The sequence below is a fragment of the Dermacentor variabilis genome, chromosome 9 (assembly GCF_050947875.1).
Source record: "Dermacentor variabilis isolate Ectoservices chromosome 9, ASM5094787v1, whole genome shotgun sequence".
NCBI classification, from domain to species: domain Eukaryota; kingdom Metazoa; phylum Arthropoda; class Arachnida; order Ixodida; family Ixodidae; genus Dermacentor; species Dermacentor variabilis.
Genome location: NC_134576.1, coordinates 7,355,946 through 7,367,090, shown reverse-complemented (window position 1 = coordinate 7,367,090; position 11,145 = coordinate 7,355,946). Strand labels below are relative to the sequence as shown.

At 46.2% G+C, this 11,145-nt stretch overlaps 1 non-coding gene across 1 annotated transcript; it reads left to right on the top strand.

Annotated features, from left to right (window-relative positions):
- The first annotated feature begins 6,841 nt into the window (after positions 1-6,841).
- TRNAS-CGA (transfer RNA serine (anticodon CGA)) lies at positions 6,842-6,914 on the top strand. Its single transcript has one exon. It is a non-coding gene; the product is annotated as a tRNA-Ser (tRNA).
- Positions 6,915-11,145: the final 4,231 nt, after the last annotated feature.

Genomic DNA, 11,145 nt, shown 5'->3' with positions numbered 1-11,145 from the left:
TTTCTTCATTCCATTTATTAAGCCCAACTAATTTCTCCTATGTTGTCCTTAATGTCAGTGCTTGTTGGCTTCTGATGATACGACTAATAAATATAGGGCCCCTCGGTTTCCCTCTTTCTTCTCGTTTATTACATAACGAGGGTCTCGAATCCGGCAACATTGATGCCTTCAGGTAGCATATGTGGGTGTATTGACCAGTTGCCTTCACCCAAAAAGATCAAGTTCTCGTGACGCCTGCGGCAACGAGGACGTTCCACGTCCGCCGCCAAGGTCTGTGAATGGTGGCGCTGGCTAACAATCTCAGGGTTTACTAGTACACATATATACCCAAGAAAGTTGATGGGGAAACAGCGTCGAGGAAGCTCAATTGGTAGAGCATCGCGCGCGAAATGCGAAGGTTGTGGGTTCGGTTCCCACCTGCGGCAAGTTGTTTTTTCGTCCACTTTATAATAATTTATCATTTCTTCATTCCATTTATTAAGCCCAACTAATTTCCGCTATGTTGTCCTTGGTGTCAGTGCTTGTTGGCTTCTCATGATATGACTAATAAATATCGGGTACCTCGGTTACCCCTTTCTTCTCGTTTATTACATAACGAGGGTCTCGAATCCGGCAACATTGATGCCTTCAGGTAGCATGCGTGGGTTTATTGACCAGTTGCCTTCACCCAAAGAGATTACTTTCTCCTGACACCTGCGTCAACGAGGACGTTCCACGTCGGCCGCCAAGGTCTGTGAGTGGTGGCGCTGGCTAACACTCCCAAGGTTTACTAGTACACAAAAATACCCAAGAAAGTTGATGGGGAAACAGAGCCGCGGAAGCTCAATTGGTAGAGCATCGCACGCGAAATGCGAAGGTTGTGGGTTCGGTTCCCACCTGCGGCAAGTTGTTTTTTCATCCACTTTAATTTCTATTATTTATCGTTTCTTCATTCCATTTATTAAGCACAACTAATTTCCCTTATGTTGTCCTTGGTGTCATTGCTTGTTGGCTTCTCATGATATGACTAATAAATATCGGGCCCCTCGGTTAACCCCGTTTCTTGTCGTTTATTACATAACTAGGGCTCGAATCCGGCAACATTGATGCCCTCAGGTAGCATATGTGGGTTAATTGACCAGTTGCCTTCACCCAAAGAGATTACGTTCTCGTGACACCTGCGTCAACGAGGACGTTCCACGTCCGCCGCCAAGGTCTGTGAGTGGTGGCGCTGGCTAACACTCCCAGGGTTTACTAGTACACATAAATACCCAAGAAAGTTGATGGGGAAACAGAGCCGCGGAAGCTCAATTGGTAGAGCATCGCACGCGAAATGCGAAGGTTGTGGGTTCGGTTCCCACCTGCGGCAAGTTGTTTTTTCGTCCACTTTATAATAATTTATCATTTCTTCATTCCATTTATTAAGCCCAACTAATTTCCGCTATGTTGTCCTTGGTGTGAGTGCTTGTTGGCTTCTCATGATATGACTAATAAATATCGGGTACCTCGGTTACCCCCTTTCTTCTCGTTTATTACATAACGAGGGTCTCGAATCCGGCAATATTGATGCCTTCAGGTAGCATGCGTGGGTTAATTGACCAGTTGCCTTCACCCAAAAAGATCACGTTCTCGTGACGCCTGCGGCAACGAGGACGTTCCACGTCCGCCACCATGGTCAGTGAGTGGTGGCGCTGGCTGACACTACCAGGATTTTACTGGTACACATAAATACTCAAGAAAGTTGTGGGGAAACAGCGCCGCGGTAGCTCAATATGTAGAGCATCGCACGCGAAATGCAAAGGTTGTGGGTTCGGTTCCCCCCTGCGGCAAGTTATTTTTTCATCCACTTTAATTTCTATTATTTATCGTTTCTTCATTCCATTTATTAAGCACAACTAATTTCCCTTATGTTGTCCTTGGTGTCATTGCTTGTTGGCTTCTCATGATATGACTAATAAATATCAGGCCCCTCGGTTAACCCCCTTTCTTGTCGTTTATTACATAACGAGGGTCTCGAATCCGGCAACATTGATGCCTTCGGGTAGCATATGTGGGTGTATTGACCAGTTGCCTTCACACAAAAAGATCAAGTTCTCGTGACGCCTGCGGCAACGAGGACGTTCCACGTCCGCCGCCAAGGTCTGTGAATGGTGGCGCTGGCTAACAATCTCAGGGTTTACTAGTACACATATATACCCAAGAAAGTTGATGGGGAAACAGCGTCGAGGAAGCTCAATTGGTAGAGCATCGCGCGCGAAATGCGAAGGTTGTGGGTTCGGTTCCCACCTGCGGCAAGTTGTTTTTTCGTCCACTTTATAATAATTTATCATTTCTTCATTCCATTTATTAAGCCCAACTAATTTCCGCTATGTTGTCCTTGGTGTCAGTGCTTGTTGGCTTCTCATGATATGACTAATAAATATCGGGTACCTCGGTTACCCCTTTCTTCTCGTTTATTACATAACGAGGGTCTCGAATCCGGCAACAGTGATGCCTTCAGGTAGCATGCGTGGGTTTATTGACCAGTTGCCTTCACCCAAAGAGATTACTTTCTCCTGACACCTGCGTCAACGAGGACGTTCCACGTCGGCCGCCAAGGTCTGTGAGTGGTGGCGCTGGCTAACACTCCCAAGGTTTACTAGTACACAAAAATACCCAAGAAAGTTGATGGGGAAACAGAGCCGCGGAAGCTCAATTGGTAGAGCATCGCACGCGAAATGCGAAGGTTGTGGGTTCGGTTCCCACCTGCGGCAAGTTGTTTTTTCATCCACTTTAATTTCTATTATTTATCGTTTCTTCATTCCATTTATTAAGCACAACTAATTTCCCTTATGTTGTCCTTGGTGTCATTGCTTGTTGGCTTCTCATGATATGACTAATAAATATCGGGCCCCTCGGTTAACCCCGTTTCTTGTCGTTTATTACATAACTAGGGCTCGAATCCGGCAACATTGATGCCCTCAGGTAGCATATGTGGGTTAATTGACCAGTTGCCTTCACCCAAAGAGATTACGTTCTCGTGACACCTGCGTCAACGAGGACGTTCCACGTCCGCCGCCAAGGTCTGTGAGTGGTGGCGCTGGCTAACACTCCCAGGGTTTACTAGTACACATAAATACCCAAGAAAGTTGATGGGGAAACAGAGCCGCGGAAGCTCAATTGGTAGAGCATCGCACGCGAAATGCGAAGGTTGTGGGTTCGGTTCCCACCTGCGGCAAGTTGTTTTTTCGTCCACTTTATAATAATTTATCATTTCTTCATTCCATTTATTAAGCCCAACTAATTTCCGCTATGTTGTCCTTGGTGTGAGTGCTTGTTGGCTTCTCATGATATGACTAATAAATATCGGGTACCTCGGTTACCCCCTTTCTTCTCGTTTATTACATAACGAGGGTCTCGAATCCGGCAATATTGATGCCTTCAGGTAGCATGCGTGGGTTAATTGACCAGTTGCCTTCACCCAAAAAGATCACGTTCTCGTGACGCCTGCGGCAACGAGGACGTTCCACGTCCGCCACCATGGTCAGTGAGTGGTGGCGCTGGCTGACACTACCAGGATTTTACTAGTACACATAAATACTCAAGAAAGTTGTGGAGAAACAGCGCCGCGGTAGCTCAATATGTAGAGCATCGCACGCGAAATGCAAAGGTTGTGGGTTCGGTTCCCCCCTGCGGCAAGTTATTTTTTCATCCACTTTAATTTCTATTATTTATCGTTTCTTCATTCCATTTATTAAGCACAACTAATTTCCCTTATGTTGTCCTTGGTGTCATTGCTTGTTGGCTTCTCATGATATGACTAATAAATATCAGGCCCCTCGGTTAACCCCCTTTCTTGTCGTTTATTACATAACAAGGGTCTCGAATCCGGTAACATTGATGCCTTCAGGTAGCATATGTGGGTTTATTGACCAGTTGCCTTCAACCAAAAAGATCACGTTCTCGTGACGCCTGGGCCAACGAGGACGTTCCAGGTCCGCCACCAAGGTCAGTGAGTGGTGGCGCTGGCTAACACTACCAGGATTTTAGTAGTACACATAAATACCCAAGAAAGTTGACTGGGAAACAGCGCCGCGGTAGCTCAATATGTAGAGCATCGCACGCTAAATGCGGAGGTTGTGGGTTCGATTCCCCCCTTCGGCAAGCTGTTTTTTCGTCCACTTTAATTTCCAATAATTTATCGTTTCTTCATTCCATTTATTAGGCACAACTAATTTCTCCTATGTTGTCCTAATGTCAGTGCTTGTTGCCTTCTTATGATATGACTACTAAGTATCGGGCCCCTCAGTTTACCTCCTTTCTTCACGTTTATTAAATAACGAGGGTCTCGAATCCGGCAACATTGATGCCTTCAGGCAGCATATGTGGGTTTATTGACCACTTGCCTTCATCCAAAGAGAATACTTTCTCGTGACGCCTGCGTCAACGAGGACGTTCCACGTCCGCCGCCAAGGTGTGTGACTGGTGGCGCTGGCTAACACTCCCAGGGTTTTACTAGTACACATATATACCCAAGAAAGTTGATGGGGAAACAGCGCCGCGGTAGCTCAATTTGTACAGCAACACGCGAAATGCGAAGGTTGTGGGTTCGATTTCCCCCTGCGGCAAGTTGTTTTTTCGTCAACTTTAATTTCCATAAATTTATCATTTCTTCATTCCATTTATTAAGCTCAACTAATTTCCCCTATGTTGTCCTTGGTGTCAGTGCTTGTTGGCTCCTAATGATATGACTAATTAATATCGAGCCCCTCGATTACCCCCTTTCTTCTCGTTTATTACATAACGAGGGTCTCGAATCCGGCAACATTGATGCCTTCAGGTAGCATATGTGGGTGTATTGACCAGTTGCCTTCACCCAAAAAGATCACGTTCTCGTGACGCCTGCGGCAACGAGGACGTTCCATGTCCGCCGCCAAGGTCTGTGAGTGATGGCGCTGGCTAACACTCCCAGGGATTTACTAGTGCACATATATACCCAAGAAAGTTGATGGGGAAACAGCGCCGCTGTAGCTCGATTGCTAGAGCATCGCACGCGAAATGCGAAGGTTGTGGGTTCGATTCCCCCCTGCCGCAAGTTGTTCTTTCATCCAGTTTATTTTCCATTAATTTATCGTTTCTTCATTCCATTTATTAAGCACAATTATTTCACCTATGTTGTCCTTGCTGTCAGTGCTTGTTGGCTTCTGATGATACTACTAATAAATATAGGGCCCCTCGGTTACCCCCTTTATTCTTGTTTATTACATAACGAGGGTCTCGAATCCGGCAACATTGATGCCTTCAGGTAGCATATGTGGGTGTATTGACCAGTTGCCTTCACCCACAAAGATCACGTTCTCGTGACGCCTGCGGCAACGAGGACGTTCCACGTCCGCCGCCAAGGTCTGTGAGTGGTGGCGCTGGCTAACACTCCCAGGGTTTTACTAGTACACATACATACCCAAGAAAGTTGATGGGGAAACAGCGCCGCGGTAGATCAATTGGTAGAGCATCGCACGCGAAATGCGCAGGTTGTGGGATCGATTCCCCCCTGCAGGAAGTTGTTTTTTCATCCACTTTAATTTCTATTATTTATCGTTTCTTCATTCCATTTATTAAGCACAACTAATTTCCCTTATGTTGTCCTTGGTGTCATTGCTTGTTGGCTTCTCATGAAATGACTAATAAATATCAGGCCCCTCGGTTAACCCCCTTTCTTGTCGTTTATTTCATAACAAGGGTCTCGAATCCGGCAACATTGATGACTTCAAGTAGCATATGTGGGTTCATTGACCCGTTGCCTTCACCCAAAAAGATGACGTTCTCGTGATGCCTGCGACAAGGAGGACGTTCCACGTCCGCCGCCAAGGTCTGTGAGCGGTGGCGCTGGCTAACACTCAAAGGGTTTACTAGCACACATAAATACCCAAGAAAGTTGATAGGGAAACACCGCCGCGGTAGCTCAATTCTTAGAGCATCGCACGCGAAATTCGAAGGTTGTGGGTTCGGTTACCACCTGTGGCACGTTGTTTTTTCATCCACTTTAATTTCTAATGATTTATCGTTTCTTCATTACATTTATTAAGCACAACTAATTTCCCCCTGTGTTGTCCTTGGTGTCAGTGCTTGTTGGCTTCTCATGATATGATTAATAAATATCGGGCCCCTTGGTTAACTCCCTTTCTTTGGTTTATTACATAACGAGGGTCTCGAATCGGGGCAACATTGATGCCTTCAGGTAGCATATGTGGGTTTATTGACCAGTTGCCTTCACCCAAAAAGATGACGTTCTGGTGACGCCTGCGGCAACGAGGACTTTCCACGTCCGCCGCCAAGGCCTGTGAGTGGTTGCGCTGGCTAACACTCCCAGGGTTTACAAGTGCGCATAAATACCCAAGAAAGTTGATGGGGAAACAGCGCAGCTCTAGCACAATTGGTAGAGCATCGCACGCGAAATGCGAAGGGTGTGGGTTCGGTTCTAACCTGCGGCAAGTTGTTTTTTCATCGACTTTAATTTCCCTTATTTATCGTTTCTTCATTCCATTTATTAGGCACAACTAATTTCCCTTATGTTGTCCTTGGTGTCAGTTCTTGTTGGCTTCTCATGATATGACTAATAAATATCGGGCCCCTCGGTTAACCCCCTTTCTTCTCGTTTATTACATAACGAGGGTCTCGAATCCGGCAACATTGATGCCTTCAGGTAGCATATGTGGGTTTATTGACCAGTTGCCTTCACCCCAAAAGATCACGTTCTCGTGACGCCTGCGTCAACGAGGACCTTCCACGTCCGCCGCCAAGGTCTGTGAGTTTTGGTGCTGGCTAACACTCCCAGGGTTTACTAGCACACCTAAATACCCAAGTGAGTTGATTGCGAGACAGCGCCGCGGTAGCTCAATTGGTAGAGCATCGCACGCGAAATGCGAAGGTTGTGGGTTCGGTTCCCACCTGCGGCAGGTTGTTTTATCATCCACTTTAATTTCTATTTTTTATCGTTTCTTAATTCCATTTATTAAGCACAACGAATTTCCCCTATGTTGTCCTTGGTGTCAGTGCTTGTTGGCTTCTCATGATATGACTAATAAATATCGGGCCCCTCGGATAACCCCCTTTCTTCTCGTTTATTACATAGCGAGGGTCTCGAATCCGGCAACATTGATGCCTTCAGGTAGCATATGTCGGTGTGTTGACCAGTTGCCTTCACCCAAAAAGATCACGTTCTCGTGACGCCTGCGGCAACGAGGACGTTCCACGTCCGCCGCCAAGGTCTGTGAGTGGTAGCGCTGGCTAACGCTCCCAGGGTTTTACTAGTACACATAAATACTCAAGAAAGTTGATGGGGAATAAGCGCCGCGGTAGCTCAATTTGTAGAGCAACACGCGAAATGCGAAGGTTGTGGGTTCGCTTCCCACCTGCGGCAAGTTATTTTTTCGTCAACTTTAATTTCCATAAATTTATCATTTCTTCATTCCATTTATTAAGCTCAACTAATTTCCCCTATGTTGTCCTTGGTGTCATTGCTTGTTGGCTTCTCATGATATGACTAATAAATATCGGGCCCCTCGGTTAACCCCCTTTCTTCTCGTTTATTACATAGCGAGGGTCTCGAATCCGGCAACATTGATGCCTTCAGGTAGCATATGTCGGTGTGTTGACCAGTTGCCTTCACCCAAAAAGATCACGTTCTCGTGACGCCTGCGGCAACGAGGACGTTCCACGTCCGCCGCCAAGGTCTGTGAGTGGTGGCGCTGGCTAACGCTCCCAGGGTTTTACTAGTACACATAAATACTCAAGAAAATTTGGGGAAACAGCGCCGCGATAGCTCAATTGTTAGAGCATAGCACGCGAACTCTGAAGGTTGTGGGTTCGATTCCCCTGCGGCAAGTTGTTTTTTCATCCAGTTTAATTACCATTTTTATCGTTTCTTCATTCCATTTGTTAAGCCCAACTAATTTCTCCTATGTTGTCCTTAATGTCAGTGCTATTGGCTTCTGATGATACGACTAATAAATATAGGGCCGCTCGGTTACCCCCTTTCTTCTCGTTTATTACATAACGAGGGTCTCGAATCCGGCAACATTGATGCCTTCAGGTAGCATATGTCGGTGTGTTGACCAGTTGCCTTCACCCAAAAAGATCACGTTCTCGTGACGCCTGCGGCAACGAGGACGTTCCACGTCCGCCGCCAAGGTCTGTGAGTGGTGGCGCTGGCTAACGCTCCCAGGGTTTTACTAGTACACATAAATACTCAAGAAAATTGTGGGGAAACAGCGCCGCGATAGCTCAATTGTTAGAGCATAGCACGCGAACTGTGAAGGTTGTGGGTTCGGTTCCCACCTGCGGCAAGTTGTTTTTTCATCCCCTTTGATTTCTATTATATTTATCGTTTCTTCATTCCATTTATTAAGCACAACTAATTTCCCCTATGTTGTCCTTCGTGTCAGTGCTATTGGCTTCTGATGATACGACTAATAAATATAGGGCTCCTCGGTTACCCCCTTTCTTCTCGTTTATTACATAACGAGGGTCTCGAATCCGGCAACATTGATGCCTTCAGGTAGCATATGTGGGTGTATTGACCAGTTGCCTTCACCCAAAAAGATCAAGTTCTCGTGACGCCTGCGGCAACGAGGACGTTCCACGTCCGCCACCAAGGTCAGTGAGTGGTGGCGCTGGCTGACACTACCAGAAATTTACTAGTACACATAACTAATCAAGAAAGTTGTGGGGAAACAGCGCCGCGGTAGCTCAATTGTTAGAGCTTAGCACGCGAAATGGGAAGGTATTGGGTTCGGTTCCCACCTGCGGCAAGTTGTTTTTTAATCCATTATAATTTCTATTATATTTATCGTTTCTTCATTCAATTTATTAAGCACAACTAATTTCCCCTATGTTGTCCTTGGTGTCAGTGCTATTGGCTTCTGATGATACGACTAATAAATATAGGGCTCCTCGGTTACCCCCTTTCTTCTCGTTTATTACATAACGAGGGTCTCGAATCCGGCAACATTGATGCCTTCAGGTAGCATATGTGGGTGTATTGACCAGTTGCCTTCACCCAAAAAGATCAAGTTCTCGTGACGCCTGCGGCAACGAGGACGTTCCACGTCCGCCGCCAAGGTCTGTGAATGGTGGCGCTGGCTAACAATCTCAGGGTTTACTAGTACACATATATACCCAAGAAAGTTGATGGGGAAACAGCGTCGAGGAAGCTCAATTGGTAGAGCATCGCGCGCGAAATGCGAAGGTTGTGGGTTCGGTTCCCACCTGCGGCAAGTTGTTTTTTCGTCCACTTTAATTTCTATTATATTTATCGTTTCTTCATTCAATTTATTAGGCACAACTAATTTCCCCTATGTTGTCCTTGGTGTCAGTGCTTGTTGGCTTCTCATGATATGACTAATAAATATCGGGTACCTCGGTTACCCCTTTCTTCTCGTTTATTACATAACGAGGGTCTCGAATCCGGCAACATTGATGCCTTCAGGTAGCATGCGTGGGTTTATTGACCAGTTGCCTTCACCCAAAGAGATTAGTTTCTCCTGACACCTGCGTCAACGAGGACGTTCCACGTCGGCCGCCAAGGTCTGTGAGTGGTGGCGCTGGCTAACACTCCCAAGGTTTACTAGTACACAAAAATACCCAAGAAAGTTGATGGGGAAACAGAGCCGCGGAAGCTCAATTGGTAGAGCATCGCACGCGAAATGCGAAGGTTGTGGGTTCGGTTCCCACCTGCGGCAAGTTGTTTTTTCATCCACTTTAATTTCTATTATTTATCGTTTCTTCATTCCATTTATTAAGCACAACTAATTTCCCTTATGTTGTCCTTGGTGTCATTGCTTGTTGGCTTCTCATGATATGACTAATAAATATCGGGCCCCTCGGTTAACCCCGTTTCTTGTCGTTTATTACATAACTAGGGCTCGAATCCGGCAACATTGATGCCCTCAGGTAGCATATGTGGGTTAATTGACCAGTTGCCTTCACCCAAAGAGATTACGTTCTCGTGACACCTGCGTCAACGAGGACGTTCCACGTCCGCCGCCAAGGTCTGTGAGTGCTGGCGCTGGCTAACACTCCCAGGGTTTACTAGTACACATAAATACCCAAGAAAGTTGATGGGGAAACAGCGCCGCGGTAGCTCAATATGTAGAGCATCGCACGCGAAATGCAAAGGTTGTGGGTTCGGTTCCCCCCTGCGGCAAGTTATTTTTTCATCCACTTTAATTTCTATTATTTATCGTTTCTTCATTCCATTTATTAAGCACAACTAATTTCCCTTATGTTGTCCTTGGTGTCATTGCTTGTTGGCTTCTCATGATATGACTAATAAATATCAGGCCCCTCGGTTAACCCCCTTTCTTGTCGTTTATTACATAACGAGGGTCTCGAATCCGGTAACATTGATGCCTTCAGGTAGCATATGTGGGTTTATTGACCAGTTGCCTTCAACCAAAAAGATCACGTTCTCGTGACGCCTGGGCCAACGAGGACGTTCCAGGTCCGCCACCAAGGTCAGTGAGTGGTGGCGCTGGCTAACACTACCAGGATTTTAGTAGTACACATAAATACCCAAGAAAGTTGACTGGGAAACAGCGCCGCGGTAGCTCAATATGTAGAGCATCGCACGCTAAATGCGAAGGTTGTGGGTTCGATTCCCCCCTTCGGCAAGCTGTTTTTTCGTCCACTTTAATTTCCAAGAATTTATCGTTTCTTCATTCCATTTATTAGGCACAACTAATTTCTCCTATGTTGTCCTAATGTCAGTGCTTGTTGGCTTCTCATGATATGACTACTAAGTATCGGGCCCCTCAGTTTACCTCCTTTCTTCACGTTTATTAAATAACGAGGGTCTCGAATCCGGCAACATTGATGCCTTCAGGCAGCATATGTGGGTTTATTGACCACTTGCCTTCATCCAAAGAGAATACTTTCTCGTGACGCCTGCGTCAACGAGGACGTTCCACGTCCGCCGCCAAGGTGTGTGACTGGTGGCGCTGGCTAACACTCCCAGGGTTTTACTAGTACACATATATACCCAAGAAAGTTGATGGGGAAACAGCGCCGCGGTAGCTCAATTTGTAGAGCAACACGCGAAATGCGAAGGTTGTGGGTTCGATTTCCCCCTGCGGCAAGTTGTTTTTTCGTCAACTTTAATTTCCATAAATTTATCATTTCTTCATTCCA